The sequence below is a fragment of the Macaca nemestrina genome, chromosome 7, assembly GCF_043159975.1.
Source record: "Macaca nemestrina isolate mMacNem1 chromosome 7, mMacNem.hap1, whole genome shotgun sequence".
Taxonomy (NCBI): Eukaryota; Metazoa; Chordata; class Mammalia; order Primates; family Cercopithecidae; genus Macaca; species Macaca nemestrina.
This window is the reverse complement of record NC_092131.1, coordinates 49,754,668-49,770,395: the sequence shown is the minus strand read 5'-3', so window position 1 is coordinate 49,770,395 and position 15,728 is coordinate 49,754,668. Positions and strand designations below refer to the sequence as shown.

General features: G+C 38.6%; 1 protein-coding gene across 1 annotated transcript in view; it reads right to left on the bottom strand.

Annotated features, from left to right (window-relative positions):
- Window positions 1-15,728, bottom strand: part of LOC139364003 (arf-GAP with GTPase, ANK repeat and PH domain-containing protein 2-like) — a 32,041-nt gene that overhangs the window by 5,582 nt on the left and 10,731 nt on the right. The gene's annotated exons all lie outside the window — the stretch shown is intronic.

Genomic DNA, 15,728 nt, shown 5'->3' with positions numbered 1-15,728 from the left:
CTAAAAAATAAGAAAATCAACTTGTAGGTTATCAATGTTTAACAGATTTCAGCATTAGAATATTCTTCATTTCATAGGAGAAGCAGCAAATTAAGATTACAAATATTCTCATTTTGTAAAAATATCCAGCTATCAAAGGAACTTCAAAACATGAAATGCAGCTATTGTAACCCCAACCAAGTATAGCTTTTTTTTTTTTTTTTTGGTTACCACTGACCACAGGTATCTATTATGGCTTAACTATAATAAAGTATATACCACTACTCCCGCCACAAGACTGAGAGTTGTTTAAAAAAAAAAAAAAAAATCCTGTCCTTGTATTTCAACTGGTGAGCACAAAAACTATTCACATGCTAAAGGTACACATACTGAAATCATACTGATTAATTGCTGGATAAGGTATACTGTTTAAAAAACACTGATTCAGAAATGTGTCAACCTAAGGCTTGTAGATTAAGATGAGCATGGAGGCTGGGTGTGGTGGCTCACACCTGTAATCTCAACACAGGTGAGATTGGGAAGCTGAAGCAGGAAGATCACTTGAACCCAGGAGTTCAAGATCAGCCTAAGCATCATAGTGAGAGACCTTCTCTACAAAAAATAAAAAAGTCAGTCAGGTGTGGGCATGCGCCTGTAGTCCCAGCTACTTAAGAGGCTGAGGCGGGAGGGTCACTTGAGCCCAGGAGTTCAGGGCTGTAGTGAGCTATGACACCACTACACTCCAGCTTAGGTGACAGAGCAAGATTCTGTCTCCAAGAGGAAGAAAAAAAGCATGGTTTATCATCTGAACAGATCTGGAAAACTAAAACATTGAAAATACATAAATGTGGGAAGGACCAATTCTTTTGTGAATTACAGTAGCAGGATTTTTCTTAAAAGACGTTAGGGCTTCCTCTCTACCCCAGTTTACAACAATTTAAGAAAACTAGTACTGTAGTTCAAAACAAGACATTAGTTTATAAGCTCATAGATTTCAATCTGGCTTTGTCATTTAATAATTGTGTGACTTGGGGAAGTTACTTAATTTTCTCATCTATAAAATAAGGATTATGTACCATTTGAAATGGCAACAAAACTGGAATTATTCAGATATAAATCTAAATTTGTCCAAGATTTTAATGTTGGAAAATTATTAAATGAGAAAAAGAACTAAAACAGAAAGTGTTATCAGAAAAGACTGTGTTGCTAAGATAACACTTCTCTCCAAAATCATTTATTAGATGTAAACTTAGTCAAATTCCCAAGAGGCTTTTTGGGGGAAAGTGGCAGAAATCAATAAGCTGTTTCTAAAATTTGTGTGGGAAAAGTAAAGGAATTAGAAGAGCCAAAACAATTTTGAAAAGAACAAGAGAGAAGACCCACACTACCTAATTTCAAGACTCACTATAAAGTTCATGATGTAGACATAGAATGGAGTTTAAAAATAGACCGACAAATACAATCAACTGACAAAAGTAAAGCGGTAAATTAATAGAGAAAGGATAGTGTTTTTTCAACAAACGGTGCTGGAACAACTGAACATTCATATGCAGGAAGAAAAAAAATCCCAAACACAACCTCAAACCATATCTTATCTATACATAAAAAGTAGCTCAAAAGTGATCATAGACCAAAATGTACCTCAACCTATAACGCTTCAAAGAAAACAGAAGACGTGACTGGTTTAAGAAAGAGTTCTCAGATACTACACCAAAAGCACGATCCATAAAAGAAAAACAATTGACAAACTTCATCAAAATTAAAAGCAGCTGCTCTCCTTCCTAAAAACACTATTAAGGGACTGACAAGACCGGAAAAACTCTGGGGGAAAATATTTGCAAATCACATGTCTGACAAAGGACTTGTGTCCAGAATATACGAAGAACTCTCAAAATTGAACAATATGAAAACTCAACTTTTAAAAATGGGCAAAACAGTAAGACAATTTACTAAAGAAGATACATGAATGACAAATACATGAGAAAAGATACTCATTAGGAAAATGCAAATTAAAATCATGACGAGATACCACTCTACATCTGTTAGAATGTGAACAATTAAAACTATACCTTCTGACTACACTAGCATTGGTGAGTATGTAGACTAATGAATGCCTTATTGCTGGTGGGACAGGAAAATGGTACAGATGCTCTGGAAAACAGTTTGGCAGCTTCTTAGGAAGTTTAACACTTAGCATATAACCCAGCACTCCTATTCCTAGGTGTTTACCTAAGTGAAATGAAAACTTTGGCTACGTGATTCACGCATACTATATGATTCCAATTGTATGACATTTTTGAAAAGGTCAAACTATATGATCAGAAAAACAGAGCAGTGGTTCTCAGGGTGGGAGTGGGGGGATGAGCATGGGTAGAAGTTGTTAAATTAGCACAAAACAACTTCCTGTAGTGATGGAAATGTTCTCTATCTTGGTTGTATTTAGCTATAAGACTGTTTAAATTTGTTAATATTAATGGAATCATACGTACACAGAGTAAATTTCACTGTATTATATCACAATAAACCAAGACTTAAGAAAAACTGCCTAGTATATAGAAAATGTTGAAACGCACATTATCCTTCACTTCAGTTGAGCATCTGCACACCACACTAGCATGTGTGCCACCTGGGATCCTTTTTATTACACTGCAATAATCACATTGGCTAAACCTATTCTTTAAACTTGTAACAATACCTAATTTCACAGTCTTGAGGAAAGCATTCCATTTTAATCCAAAAAACAGACCTCAGTATTTTTTCCCCCAAGACAGAATTTCGCTCTTGTTGCCCAGGCTGGATGCAGTGGCACAATCTTGGCTCACTGCAACTTTGGCCTCCTGGGTTCAAGCGATTCTCCTGCCTCAGTCTCCCGAGTAGCTGGGATTACAGGTGCTAATTTTTGAATTTTTACAAGAGACGGGGTTTCATCATGTTAGCTAGGCTAGTCTCAAACTCTGACCTTGTGATCTGCCCGCCTCAACCTCCCAAAGTGCTGGGATTACAGGTGTGAGCCACTGTGCCGGTTTTTTTTTTTTTGAGACCGAGTTTCACTGTTATTGCCCAGGCTGGAGTGCAATGGCGCGATCTCAGTTCACTGCAACCTCTACCTCCCGGGTTCAAGCAATCTCCTGCCTCAGCCTCCAAAGCAGCTGGGATTGCAGGCACGCACCGCCACACTTGACTAATTTTGTATTTTTAGTAGAGACGGGGTTTCACCATGTTGGGACAGGCTGGTTTCGAACTCCTGACCTCAGGTGATCCACCCACCTTGGCCTCCCAAAGTGCTGGGATTATAGGCATGAACCACTGCACCTGGCATACCTCAATCATAATAAACATTAATTGCTTATTAGAACTGTTAAAGGACACAGGAAATAGAAAACGCAATTCTTGCCCTTTAGTTTACAAAATATTCTGAGAAGTTGTTTCCTTATAAAACCACTAAATTATATCTTACCCTCCTTTGAATTAAGGTGAATTTTAAAAAGATACCTTTTCACATGTTGCTGCTTAAACTAAAACATCACCAACAAAAAAAAAAGTAAAGAAAAAAAAACCCAAAAGACCCGTGTGATGGTGTCCAACTGTGGTCCCAGCTACTCATGACGCTGAGGTGGGAGGATTGCTTGAGCAGTGCTGCAGTGTGCTGTGTAAGTGCCTGTGAATAGCCACTACACTCCAGCCTGGACACCATAGCAAGACCTTGCCTCTATAAAGTAAAAAAAAAAAAGATAACAAGGCCAGGTGTGGTGGCTCAAGCCTGTCATGCCAGCACTTTGGGAGGCTGAGGCAGGTAGATTACAAGGTCAAGAGTTAGAGACCAGCATGACCAACAAGGTGAAACCCCATCTCTACTGAGACAGGAGAACTGCTTGAATCCAAGAGGTGGAGGTTGCAGAGAGGCAAGATCGTGCCACTGAACTCCAGCCTGGGCAACAGAGTAAGACTCCATCTGAACAACAACAACAAAAAATAAAATAACAAAAAGGGCAAAGAAGAAAGTCATCCATATTCCCACAAACCGGAGTAACTATTTTAGGATTTTCTTTTTTTTTGCTTGCTTCCACGGTTTCTCTCTTTTTTTTGGATACAGGGTCTCACTCTGTTGCCAGGCTGGAGTACAATGGCAGGATCAAAGCTCACTGCAGTCTCAACCTTCCATGCTTAAGCTATCCTCTCACCTCAGCCTCCCGAGTAGCAGGAATCACAGGCATGTACCACCATGCCTGGCTAATTTTTTAAATTTCTGAAAAAACAGGCTCTCCCTATATTGTCCAGGCTGATCTCAAGCTCCTGACAAGTGATCCTCCCACCCTGGCCTCCCAAAGTGTTGCGATTACAGGTGTGAGTCACTGCCAGCCTCCATTGTTTTTGCAATGTATGTACTTAAGTTATGTGGTATGTTCATGTGTACCTATATATTTAGTGTCCCTCATATAAATATTAAAACATTACAAATAAAAGTAATATTCCTTCTTTGACCACTCAACCCCTTCAAGGGGTACTCTATTAAAGTGTATCCTTCCAGTCCATACATCTCTTTGAAATAAATACTAGTATAATGTGGTTAACATATAAAGATAGCTGATGAGCAGGATTCCTTACTCATGTATCTTGGGTTTGTCTTTGAAGTGTATCATTTGGACTCATATTTGATTTCTACTACATGGAATCACAAAGTTTTGAGAAAAATTCTTGTTAAAAAAGAGTTGAACTGTAAGATCCATGTGGAAATGGGAGTTAATATTTTTCAGGAAAAGCCAAAGGCTGTAAGATCCATGTGGAAATGGGAGTTAATTTTTTTTTTCAGGAAAAGCCAATGGGATTCAAGATTAATGTAATATAAGGGAATTATTCTTCAGATAGCACCAAAAAAATTCTGTTAATTTAGAGAAAAGGAAATGGTAAGGAAAATTACAGACATAAAGATAGTAATATATGATATTTAGTAGGTTTGACTGGTTTGAGTGTCAGCAGCAGCCAAGTGATAGCAGTAAAAATTCAAGCAAACATTTGGATGCCTACAATGTATCACATCACCAAGGAAGATTAAAATTTAAGAAGTTAAGATATAGTTCTTTCCCTAGTGAGAAAAGCAGATACTAAAAATCACTGGCAAGGTCTATTAAACGTGTATACAGGCCGGGCACAGTGACTCCCGCCTGTAATCCTAACACTTTGGGAGGCCGAAGGATCACTTGCCTTCAGCAGTTTGAGACCAGACTGGCCAACACAGTGAAACCCCTTCTCTGCTAAAAATACACAAATTAGCCAGGCATGGTGGCCTGTGCCTGTAGTCCCAGCTACTTGGGAGGCTGAAGCAGCCGAATTGTTTGAACTCGGGAGGCAGAACTTGCAGTGAGCCAAGGTGGTGCCACTGCACTCCAGCCTGGGTGACACAGTGAGATCCTGTCTCAAAAAAAATAAAAAAGATGTGTATACACATATACTTGTATGTCTATAACTGAACTACAAACATGTGCTTTGGGAAGGAGAGGACATAAATTCTGACAAATATGGAAGGGAATAACATTTCCTGGACACCTAGTGGAAGACCCCTCCAATGAGTGAATTCAGGAGAAAAACAAAGCATATCAATAATTAGGAGCAAAATACTTCTGAGATGCCAGTAATTAAAACAAAGTAGACTATGTAAAAATATGAAGGACAGAATTTACATGATAGTGGGAATGCATGCAACAGACAACTTTCTCAAAGTGTGGTTCAAAGATCACCTAAGTCAGAATGCTACAGATTTGAATTCACTAGGTATGAAGAGGGACCCAGGAATATGTACTTTGAATAAGTACCTGATGTAATTCTTATTAACACTCTAAAATTTGAGAATCACTGATTTGGAAACAGGTTACTAAAAGGAGAACAGGGTAACAGAAAAGGTTACTTTTAAAGAGGTGACACTTAGGGCTGGGTGCAATGGCTCACGCCTGTAATCCCAGCACTTTGGAAGACCAAGGTGGGTTGGTCACCTGAGGTGAGGAGTTCGAGACCAGCCTGGCCAATGTTGAAATTCCATCTCTACTAAAAATACAAAAATTACCCGGGCGTGGTGGCAGGCACCTGAAATCCCAACTACTCGGGAGGCTGAGGCAGGAGAATCACTTGAACCTGGGAGGCAGAGGTTGCAGTGAGCCGAGATTGCGCCACTGCATTCCAGCCTGGGCAACAGAGCAAGACTCCATCTCAAAAAAAAAAAAAAAAAAAAGAGATGACACTTAGAAAGCAAAATGGGGGATGAAGCAGTGGGGGATGATGGCTATTTAGGAAAAGTTTTTTTCATGATTGTGTAAGAACTGTATGTCTCGGAAATAGCAGCATACATACCCCTAGATGAAAAAAAGAGCGGGGGGTTGGGGAGAAGGGGAGGGAAGAACCTGGCAGAAAATTTACAGGGATGGTTCCAAATATTTTACAATTCAACATCAGCTCACAAAAAAGACAAGGTACAGATGTTAGGAGAACATTTCCAACATGTGAGTGAACAAAGAGCCAGGGTACCAATAAGGAAGAAATTCTGTAACTGTTCACTAATGGTCAGGGATTGAAAAGCATCTTTCATATTTTACCGACAGGTCAAAAAAGAGAAAATTAGCTCTGACTTAATGCAGACCAGGACAATTTGGTCAAAGAGAATTTTATAGAAGAGCTTTGGTTCCACCATTGCAAAACAGTATTTCATTACCAGCAATATTAATAGGATTCAGGATTACACTGAAAGCATATGCTATTTACACATTCTATTAACAACTAATTGGAATTTCATTTCATAGGATAAAAACTGACAGAAAATTCATCATTTATAATTAGATGTTATATTTACTATTTTAGCTGCAAAAGATTCTTAAAATGGTTTTACTGCAACTTTCCCCCAAAAGATATTCAACATTTACAATGTAGCCCAGTTCTAATTACCACCTAACCTTTGACCTGTCTCTTCTGTAAGTGAAGCAAATGTGGCTAAATGCAGTTCTTACATATTTCTGGAATAAAAGTCTACTAGAAATGAACATAGATCCTTCCTTCATAGGCAATATAATAATTCATTCATAACCTCAAACACATTTGACATGGAAAGCCTAAAGGCAAGCCACAAAGTAGGCAAGTCATACACTAAACAGTTCTGACAGCAAAAAGTTTCTCTTCCTTCCTGGCAACCCTCTTTCATGATAAGCAGCCAAATGAATCTTTCTGACAAATGACATCATATGTAGACAAGACATGCCATTCTCCCCCACCACCCGACCCAGATATCTGGACAGCTTCCAAGCTGAATTTCAGAAGAAGCTAGGCTAGCATAAAATCCATTCTTTTCCCTAAATGGAAATCTGACAAAACAGGAAGTACACAGCAGCACAGAGAAGCAAGTTTTGTGGCTTAAGTATTTGCTGGTAACAGACTAGTTCTTCATGACTAACAAAATGCAGAACTTCAAATTTGAGAGGAAAACAGCAAGTTTGCCTTGGGTTACCAAGACCTTGGCAATTCTAAGGCCTTAAAAGCAGTATCACATGATACACAGAGGAATAAGAAACAAGAAATTGGTGCCTTTTTTTTTTTTTGTTATATTCCTTCATACAAAAATCCCCCTCCCTGTCCCATCTGACCAAGATCTAGGCCACCAAAATTATACAAACACTGGAAGGAGCTTTATGAATGCATATATAGACTAAGGAACTAAGATTTTTTTGAGAAACAGTAACAATTCTGGTTTGATTTGAGGGAAATAATTGGGGATTTATTTTTATTTTTTTGCTTGCCACAGGATTTGAGGTAACCCTAAATGTAAATAAATACAAATCCTTAAGATCCCTAAGTGGGCTGTTTGAACTGGCAGACTCAATAATATATTAAACTTAACAAAAGCCAACAAAAAGGAAAACAAAAAAAACAAAAAAAACCCATGAATTCATCCTCCATGCCTTTTTTCCCACTCAACCCACTGCTGTTAGGAATTTTTCAGATAATGATTAATTTGTATCTAACTTTTAAGCTATCATACATAAGGGTAGTAGTATATCTAAGTGCCTAGCAAATGTTAAAGTGTTAAAGTACCAAACAAATTTAAAACTTTATCTAGTTGATTCCTCATCCCGTCCAAAGCAGGTTGAGACCCACAGTAAGTCATGAAACCACTTCTGTGGATCACATCAGATTTTTTTTTTTTTTGAGATGGCGTCTTGCTCTGTACCCAGGCTGGAGTGCAGTGGTGTGATCTTGGCTCACTGCAACCTCCACATCCTGGGTTCAAGCGATTCTTCTGCCTCAGCTTCCCAAGTGGCTGGGACTACAGATGTGCGCCACCACACCTGGCTAATTTTTGTATTTTTAGTAGAGACGGGGTTTCACCATATTGGCCAGGCTGGTCTCTAACTTCTGACCTTGTGATCCACCCATCTTGGCCTCCCCAAATGCTGGGATTACAGGCGTGAGCCACTGAGCTCAGCATCACATATTTTTTTTTTTTTTTTTTGAGACAGAGTCTCACTCTGTCACCCAGGGTGGAGTGCAGTGGCACAATCTTGGCTCACCGCAAGCTCTGCCTCCTGGGTTCACGCCATTCTCCTGCCTCAGCCTCCCAAGTAGCTGGGACTACAGGCACCCGCCACCATGCCTGGCTAATTTTTTGTATTTTTTAGTAAAGATACGGGGTTTCACCGTGTTGACCAGGATGGTCTCAATCTCCTGACCTCGTGATCTGCGCGCCTCAGCCTCCCAAAGTACTGGGATTACAGGCATGAGCCACCGCGCCCGGTCCCACATCTAATTTTTTATACAAATGAACTACAGAAGAAAATACTGAATCACACTGTAGTACTTTTGTGTGTGGGAAGCACAGACACATATATAAAACTGAAATGTCACTATAATGACATTAATGAAATGTCACCATAATGAAATTAATCAGTGTGGCTATTACTTGAAATAATCTGTTTTAACCAACCAATGAAAGCAATCAGAACTCTTGTTAAATAAAACAGTGAGACAGAGGGGCCATTAAAGTTTCTGTCGGAATTTGATTCTAGGAACGTTAGCCAATTCCTCAAATGCTAAAATTATCAAGTAAATGTCTAAGACTTCTGATTCTCAGGGTTTATTAAAAAAGTTAACCTTGCAGGGAACAGGTAGATATTAGAAGCTCAGAATTCTTGTTTTAAAAATACGGTACTAGATTGCAACCCTAAAATACTAAGAGCTGTAAATACCTAGCCCAATGACCCTCACTCTCTAAAAGCAAAAGCAGTGATGTATCCCAGGTCACAGCTAAAGAGTAAAAGGCTTATGATTAGAACACATAACATCCGGTTTTCAAATCCAGTGTTTCAGTATTAGAGTGCTTATTCAATCCAATGTCCTGTTGAATTACTGTAAAAATTCTGAGAATTTTGGAGCTAAGCGCACACAACTACTGCTTTAACTCTATGAATGCCTACTACGAGCCTGATATTTTAACTTATCTCCCCAATTCCTGCCATTCTCATTTCTTCCAAATCATGATGCCACACCCTTAGCAATATCACAGCAAGGATCAAGTGTCCTCATGAAATATCTCATCCAGTTCCTATTCTCAGGCTATACCTAGTTTCACACCTAAAGGCATTATGGTATTGTGATTAAAAAAAAAAAAGTATTTGGAGGGTGAGATTATGGGTTCAACAATTTATTGAACCACGTGGCTTATCTATCCCACTACTGGCACATGACAAATCCTCAGCCCTGGATGAACTTTTCCCAGATTTGTACCACTGATAATTATTAGGAAGATCTGTGAAAAATGAGGTAACAAGAAGCAGAAAAACAATTCTCTGGTGGTTATTTACAGATACAATCTTTTTTTTAAAAAAGATTTCATTTTGAGTGACTGGCCAGGACATTCCTGAACGTACAAACACTGACAAAACACATTTTTACTGGCATGCATTTGTCCATTAAATATGACCTTTTAGCTTTTGATACCTTTTATAAATTTTCATTACACAAATGAATGCCTATTAAATCCCAAGGCCTATGTTAGGTTCTAAACCTACAAAGAAGAAAAAGGTACAGTTTTCTGCCTGTAAAGATTACATAACACAGTAAAAGAGACGTTAACAAAAGGCTGAAGTGCAATACAGAAAGTGGTAAATCATCATGTAACAGGAAACATATGAACTTCACATGATGATTACCTACATGATTACCATAGTTCTACCTATGGAACTATCAGAAAACTTCACTTAAAAGATAGCATTTGAACACAGGGAGATGGGATAACATTCAAATTGGTGAGAACAACATGAACCAAAGTAAATGAGAAAACATGGCTTATACAAGAGAACCATGGTAGTTGAATGCGACTGCTGCATATGATGCTTGAAGGGAAGTAGTGAAAAATAAGGTTGGAGAGAGGTGGATATGATCTTTAGGAGGGTCTCAGAATCAACGAGAGTCTAGATCCTTAATTTCTGTATATCAATGCAATAAATGTATACATTTAAAACTCTCTTGGAATGATATGCATGTAAGAGTATTACATACGCTACCATCACCACCTCATATCCATGAGGTACTTCCTAAATATTTGGCACCACTCTAAGCACTTTACGTGTGTTTACCGTGTAATACTAATTCCAACCTTGTCAGGTCAGATCTATTATTATCCCCATGTTACAGATGAGGCAAGGAGAATAAGAAATTTGCTCTAAATCACCCCTCCTCACAAAAATCCTGGCCATACCTACACATTCTAAAGCTAGAATTATCTTCTTTGCTATCCCGGCATAATTTTTAAAGTTATCATTCTTATGGGGGCACAGGAAAAACCTAAATCCTACCAAGTAACCTAAATGACTTAAGAATCCTTAAAAAAAAAAAGGTGTCAGGTGAGAGCCAAACAGGCAATGGGTGACTCTGTGCCTCGCTGAGGAAAAACAACTAAACATGGATAAAGGATATCCTAAGACCACGAGAGACAAAATGTTGTCATATGCATTTTTTGTGCAAACTTGTCGGGAGGAGCATAAGAAGCACCACCCAAATGCTTCAGTAAACTTCTCAAAGAGTTTTCTAACAAGCGCTCTGGGAGGTGGAAGACCATGTCTGCTAAAGAGAAAAGAAAATTTGAAAATATGACAAAGGCAGACAAGGTCCGTTATGAAAGGGAAATGAAAACCTATATTCCCCCTAAACAGGAGACAAAAAAGAAGTTCACGGATCCCAATGCACCCAAAAGGCCTCCCTTCAGCCTTTTTCCTGTTCTGTTCTGAGTATCGCTCAAAAATCAAAGGAGAACATCCTGGCCTGTCCACTGGTGATGTTGCGAAGAAACTGGGAGTTATGTGGACTAACACTGCTGCAGATGACAAAACGGCCTTATGAAAAGAAGGCTGCAAAGCTGAAGGAAAAATACAGAAAGGATATTGCTGCATATTAACCTAAAGGAAAACCTGATGCAGAGAAAAAGGGAGATGCCAAGGCTGAAAAAAGCAAGAAAAAGAAGAGAAAGATGAGGAAAATGAAGAGCAAGATGAGGAGGAGGAAGATGAAGAGGATGATGATGAATACGCTGGTTTTAGTGCAGTTTTTTTTTTTGTCTATAAAGCATTTACCTCCCCATACACAACTCACTCCTTTCAAAGAAAAACTCTGAAATGTAAGGCTGTGTAAAATTTTTAATACTGTACAGTGTCTTTTTTTGTATAGTTAACACACTACCAAATGTGTCTTTACATAGCCCTGTCCTGGTGATATTTTCAGTAGCCACTAAACTTGCCTAGTACAGTATGGGGGTTGTAAATTGGCATGGACATTTAAAGCAGGTTCTTGTTGGTGCACAGCACAAATTAGTTATACACGGGGATGGGAGTTTTTTCATCTTCAGTTGTCTCTGATGTGGCTTATACAAAATAATTGTTGTTCTGTTAACTGAATACCACTCTGCAATTGCAAAAAAAAAAAAAAAAAAAAAAAGTTGCAGCTGTTTTGCTGACACTCTGAATGCTTCTAAGCAAATACATTTTTTATTAGAATAAAAGGTGTCAAAGGCAAGAGATAAAAAGTGAAGCAATAAAAACATACACATAACCACACATTCATTAAAAAGTCAGAATGTTGTAAACTGATGCACAAATGTTAGGTTTCTAAATATACTAATTTGTTCCTGAATCTGAAAACATGTATCTTTGTAACTCAAAGCTAGCACTACAATGGAAAAAATTTTAAGTACCTATTTAAATCAAATCAAAGATTGTCTTGATAAATATAAAAAAGTAGCTCAAATTTCATAAGCTCACATACTATCCCAAAAGGAAAGCTCCAAAAAAGTTTTATAAAAGCAGATTAAAAAGTGGAATCAAAAACTATATATATATATTTAATATTGTGATTGGTATGTAATTGATAATGTAAAAGACTGACTTTTTCCTAAAAAAAAATCAGGAAAGAGAGCAGCAAATAAAACCTTTTTTTTTTTTTTTGAGACAGAGTCTTGCTCCGTTGCCCAGGCTGGAATGTAGTGCTGCCATCTCGGCTCACTACAACTTCCGCCTCCTGGGTTCAAGCAATTCTGCTGCCTCAGCCTTCCAAGTAGCTGGGATTACAGCCGCCCACCACCACACCCTGCTAAGTTTTGTACTTTTAGTAGAGATGCGGTTTCACCATGTTGGCCAGGCTGGTCTTGAACTCCTGACCTCAGGTGATCCGCCTACCTCGGCCTCCCAAAGTGCTGGGATTACAGGTGTGAGACATCACGTCCGGCCATTTTTTTTTTTTTTTTTTAAGATGGAGTTTTGCTCTTGTTGGCCAGGCTGGAGTACAATGGCACGATCTCGGCTCACCACAACCTCTGCCTCCCAGATTCAAGCAGTTCTCCTGCCTCAGCCTCCAGAGTAACTGGGATTACATACAGGTATGCACCAACACGCCAGGCTAATTTTGTATTTTTAGTAGAAATGGGGTTTCTCCATGTTGGTCAGGCTGGTCTCAAACTCCCAACCTCACGTGATCCGCCCGCCTCAGCCTCCCAAAGTGCCGTGCCCGGCCAATAAAACATTTTTTACAAAGTCTTGGGAAAAAAGGCAGTGGAGGTGGGGTGGGAGGGTGATGGTGGTGGCAGATCCACAGGAGGCTAACTGGTGAAATCCAGCTCTTTCTCCAGAGTTAGCTCAAAAGTCCACCTACTGCATGTTTTCATGTAATTATTAAAAGTAATTTCTTATACTGAACATTTTGTTGAAACAAAAGTGATTTCTAAAAACAAGACACTTAACACCTTTACCTGGATTTCAGATAAAGAATCTTGGCTAAACATTCATGTTCCATAAACATATCTGTTCCCTCTAGATATTATTTTAAAAATAAACTAAAACAGAATACACAAAAATTAGTCCACTCAGGAAGAGGGGAAAACATATTTCACTCTATATATTTGAGCCCTTTTAAAACATACATATATGAAGGGACTTCAAAAAATTTGTGGAAAAATAGAATGATAAAAAACATGAAGTTTACTTCTCAACATAAGCTCCATCAAATCAAGACACTTTTATAAGCAATAATAATAGTCATTCAGTCCATTCCTAAAGAACTGAGGGTCCTGGGAATTTAGCTATGTCAATGCAGTCTTTTTTACACTAACTGAAGAAAAACGGGTGTCCTTAAAAAAAAAACTGTTAAGATTAGGAATCAAAGAAGTCAGAGGGAGCCAAATCAGGACTGCAACGTAGATGTCTCACGATTTCCCATCAAAATTCTTGCAAAACTGCCCTAGTTTGACAAAGGGCCTTGGCTGCATTGTTGGGGTAGAGTACACTTTGGTGAAGCTCTCTCAGGTGTTTTCCTGCTAAAGCTTTGGCTAATTTTTTCAACAAAACACTCTCATAAGCAGATATTGTTGTTCTTTGGCTCTCCAGAAAGTCAACAAGCAAAATGATTTGAGCATTCCAAAAACCTGTTTTGCCTTGACCCTTGCTCTTGACCAGCCTGCTTTTGCTCTGACTGGACCACTTCCACCTCTTGGTGGCCATTGCTTTGACTGTGCTTTGTCTTCAGAGGTGTAATGGTAAAGCCGTGTTCTATTTCTTGTTACAATTCTTCAAAGAAATCCTTTAGGGTCTTATTCACACTTGTTTAAATTTCCACTGAAAGCTTTGCTCTTCAGCAGATCTGGGTGTACAGTTGTGGCATCCACTGAGTGGAAAGTTTTGCTCAAATTTAATTTTTCCATCAAAATTGTGTAAGCTAAAGCAATTGAGATGTTAGCATAAACAAGATTAACTTTTCCCTTGCAAACTGATGTGATTGGTCTGCTGCTGTAGGCTTCATCTAAAACTTTGCTTCGTCTTAAACTAGTTATGCATTTGTAAACTGCTACTGATTTCTTTGGAGGCATTGTCCCCATAAAGTACTTGTAAAATATCAATGATTTCGGCATTCTTCCACATCACAACTTTCACCATCAATTTGATGTTTGTCCTTGCTACAATTTTAGCAGAATTGATTTTGCCCTGATAGGGGATCTTTGCAAACTGATGTCCTAAACTTCTTAGTGCCTCAAACTAGATCCTGTTCAGACATGTTATAACAAGTTAGTATGAATTTATTTTGGTGCAAAAAAATGTATGTTCTTACAAAACTGTATTTTTTCAATAATGAAAAACAAATCCCTCCTTAATCTGAGAATCATCTGGTTTTCCTGAACTTATTTTTTCTTTTTTCTTTTTTTTTTTTTGAGACAGAGTCTCACTCTGTCGCCCAGGCTGGAGTGCAGTGGCCGGATCTCAGCTCACTGCAAGCTCTGCCTCCTGGGTTTACGCCATTCTCCTGCCTCAGCCTCCCAAGTAGCTGGGACTACAGGTGCCCGCCACCTCGCCCAGCTAGGTTTTTTGTATTTTTTAGTAGAGACGGGGTTTCCCCGTGTTAGCCAGGATGGTCTCGATCTCCTGACCTCGTGATCTGCCCGCCTGGGCCTCCCAAAGTGCTGGGATTACAGGCTTGAGCCACCGCGCCCGGCCTATTTTTTCTTAATTCAAGTTGAACTGCAGTATCAGTTACACTTAAGTCTAATAGAATGGAATTAAAAGTCACCATGTAGAAACAATGTAAGGTCCAGTTTAATGCGTTGTCCCAATTGAGGAACCCATAAAGATTTTGATAAAACGAAGAATAAATGCTTACTGGACATTTCAAGCTCTAACTAGCATGTTTAAAACAGATTTCATCTTCTTCACCAACCAGCAGCTTTTCTTGACTTGCCAAATCAGTGAATGGTACTGCCTGTTCCCTCTTTCTTAAATCTTGAGTGTGTTGTGTTTTCTTTCTTCTTTACCTCTATAATCAAAGATCAAACGCTGTCAAGTTTTCCTTCCCCAAAAACAATTCCTTGCTCACCTATTCCTTTCTCTCTCCAGACCCTACTCTAGTGTGATCTCATGCTGATACCACTTCAACAGTATCTTGTCTCCCCACTTCCAATTCCTGTGTCATTTCTTCAGTTACACTGGGCAGTGTTTCTAAATAATTTTCCAACACTGTATTTTGTTTATGCCATGCCTTTCTGTGTCTATTCAAAAACTCTCAGCAAAAGTAACTAAAATTAAAAGAGAAATCTGCATGGAAAAATATGTGCAAGTTACCACTATTATATAATAAACTCAACCAATTAAGAAATAAAATATTTAGATTCTAATACATAATTAGAACTGTGAATAGACAACCTGTAAAAGAATCAGTAAGTAAAATCACAGAACAAGGTCCCA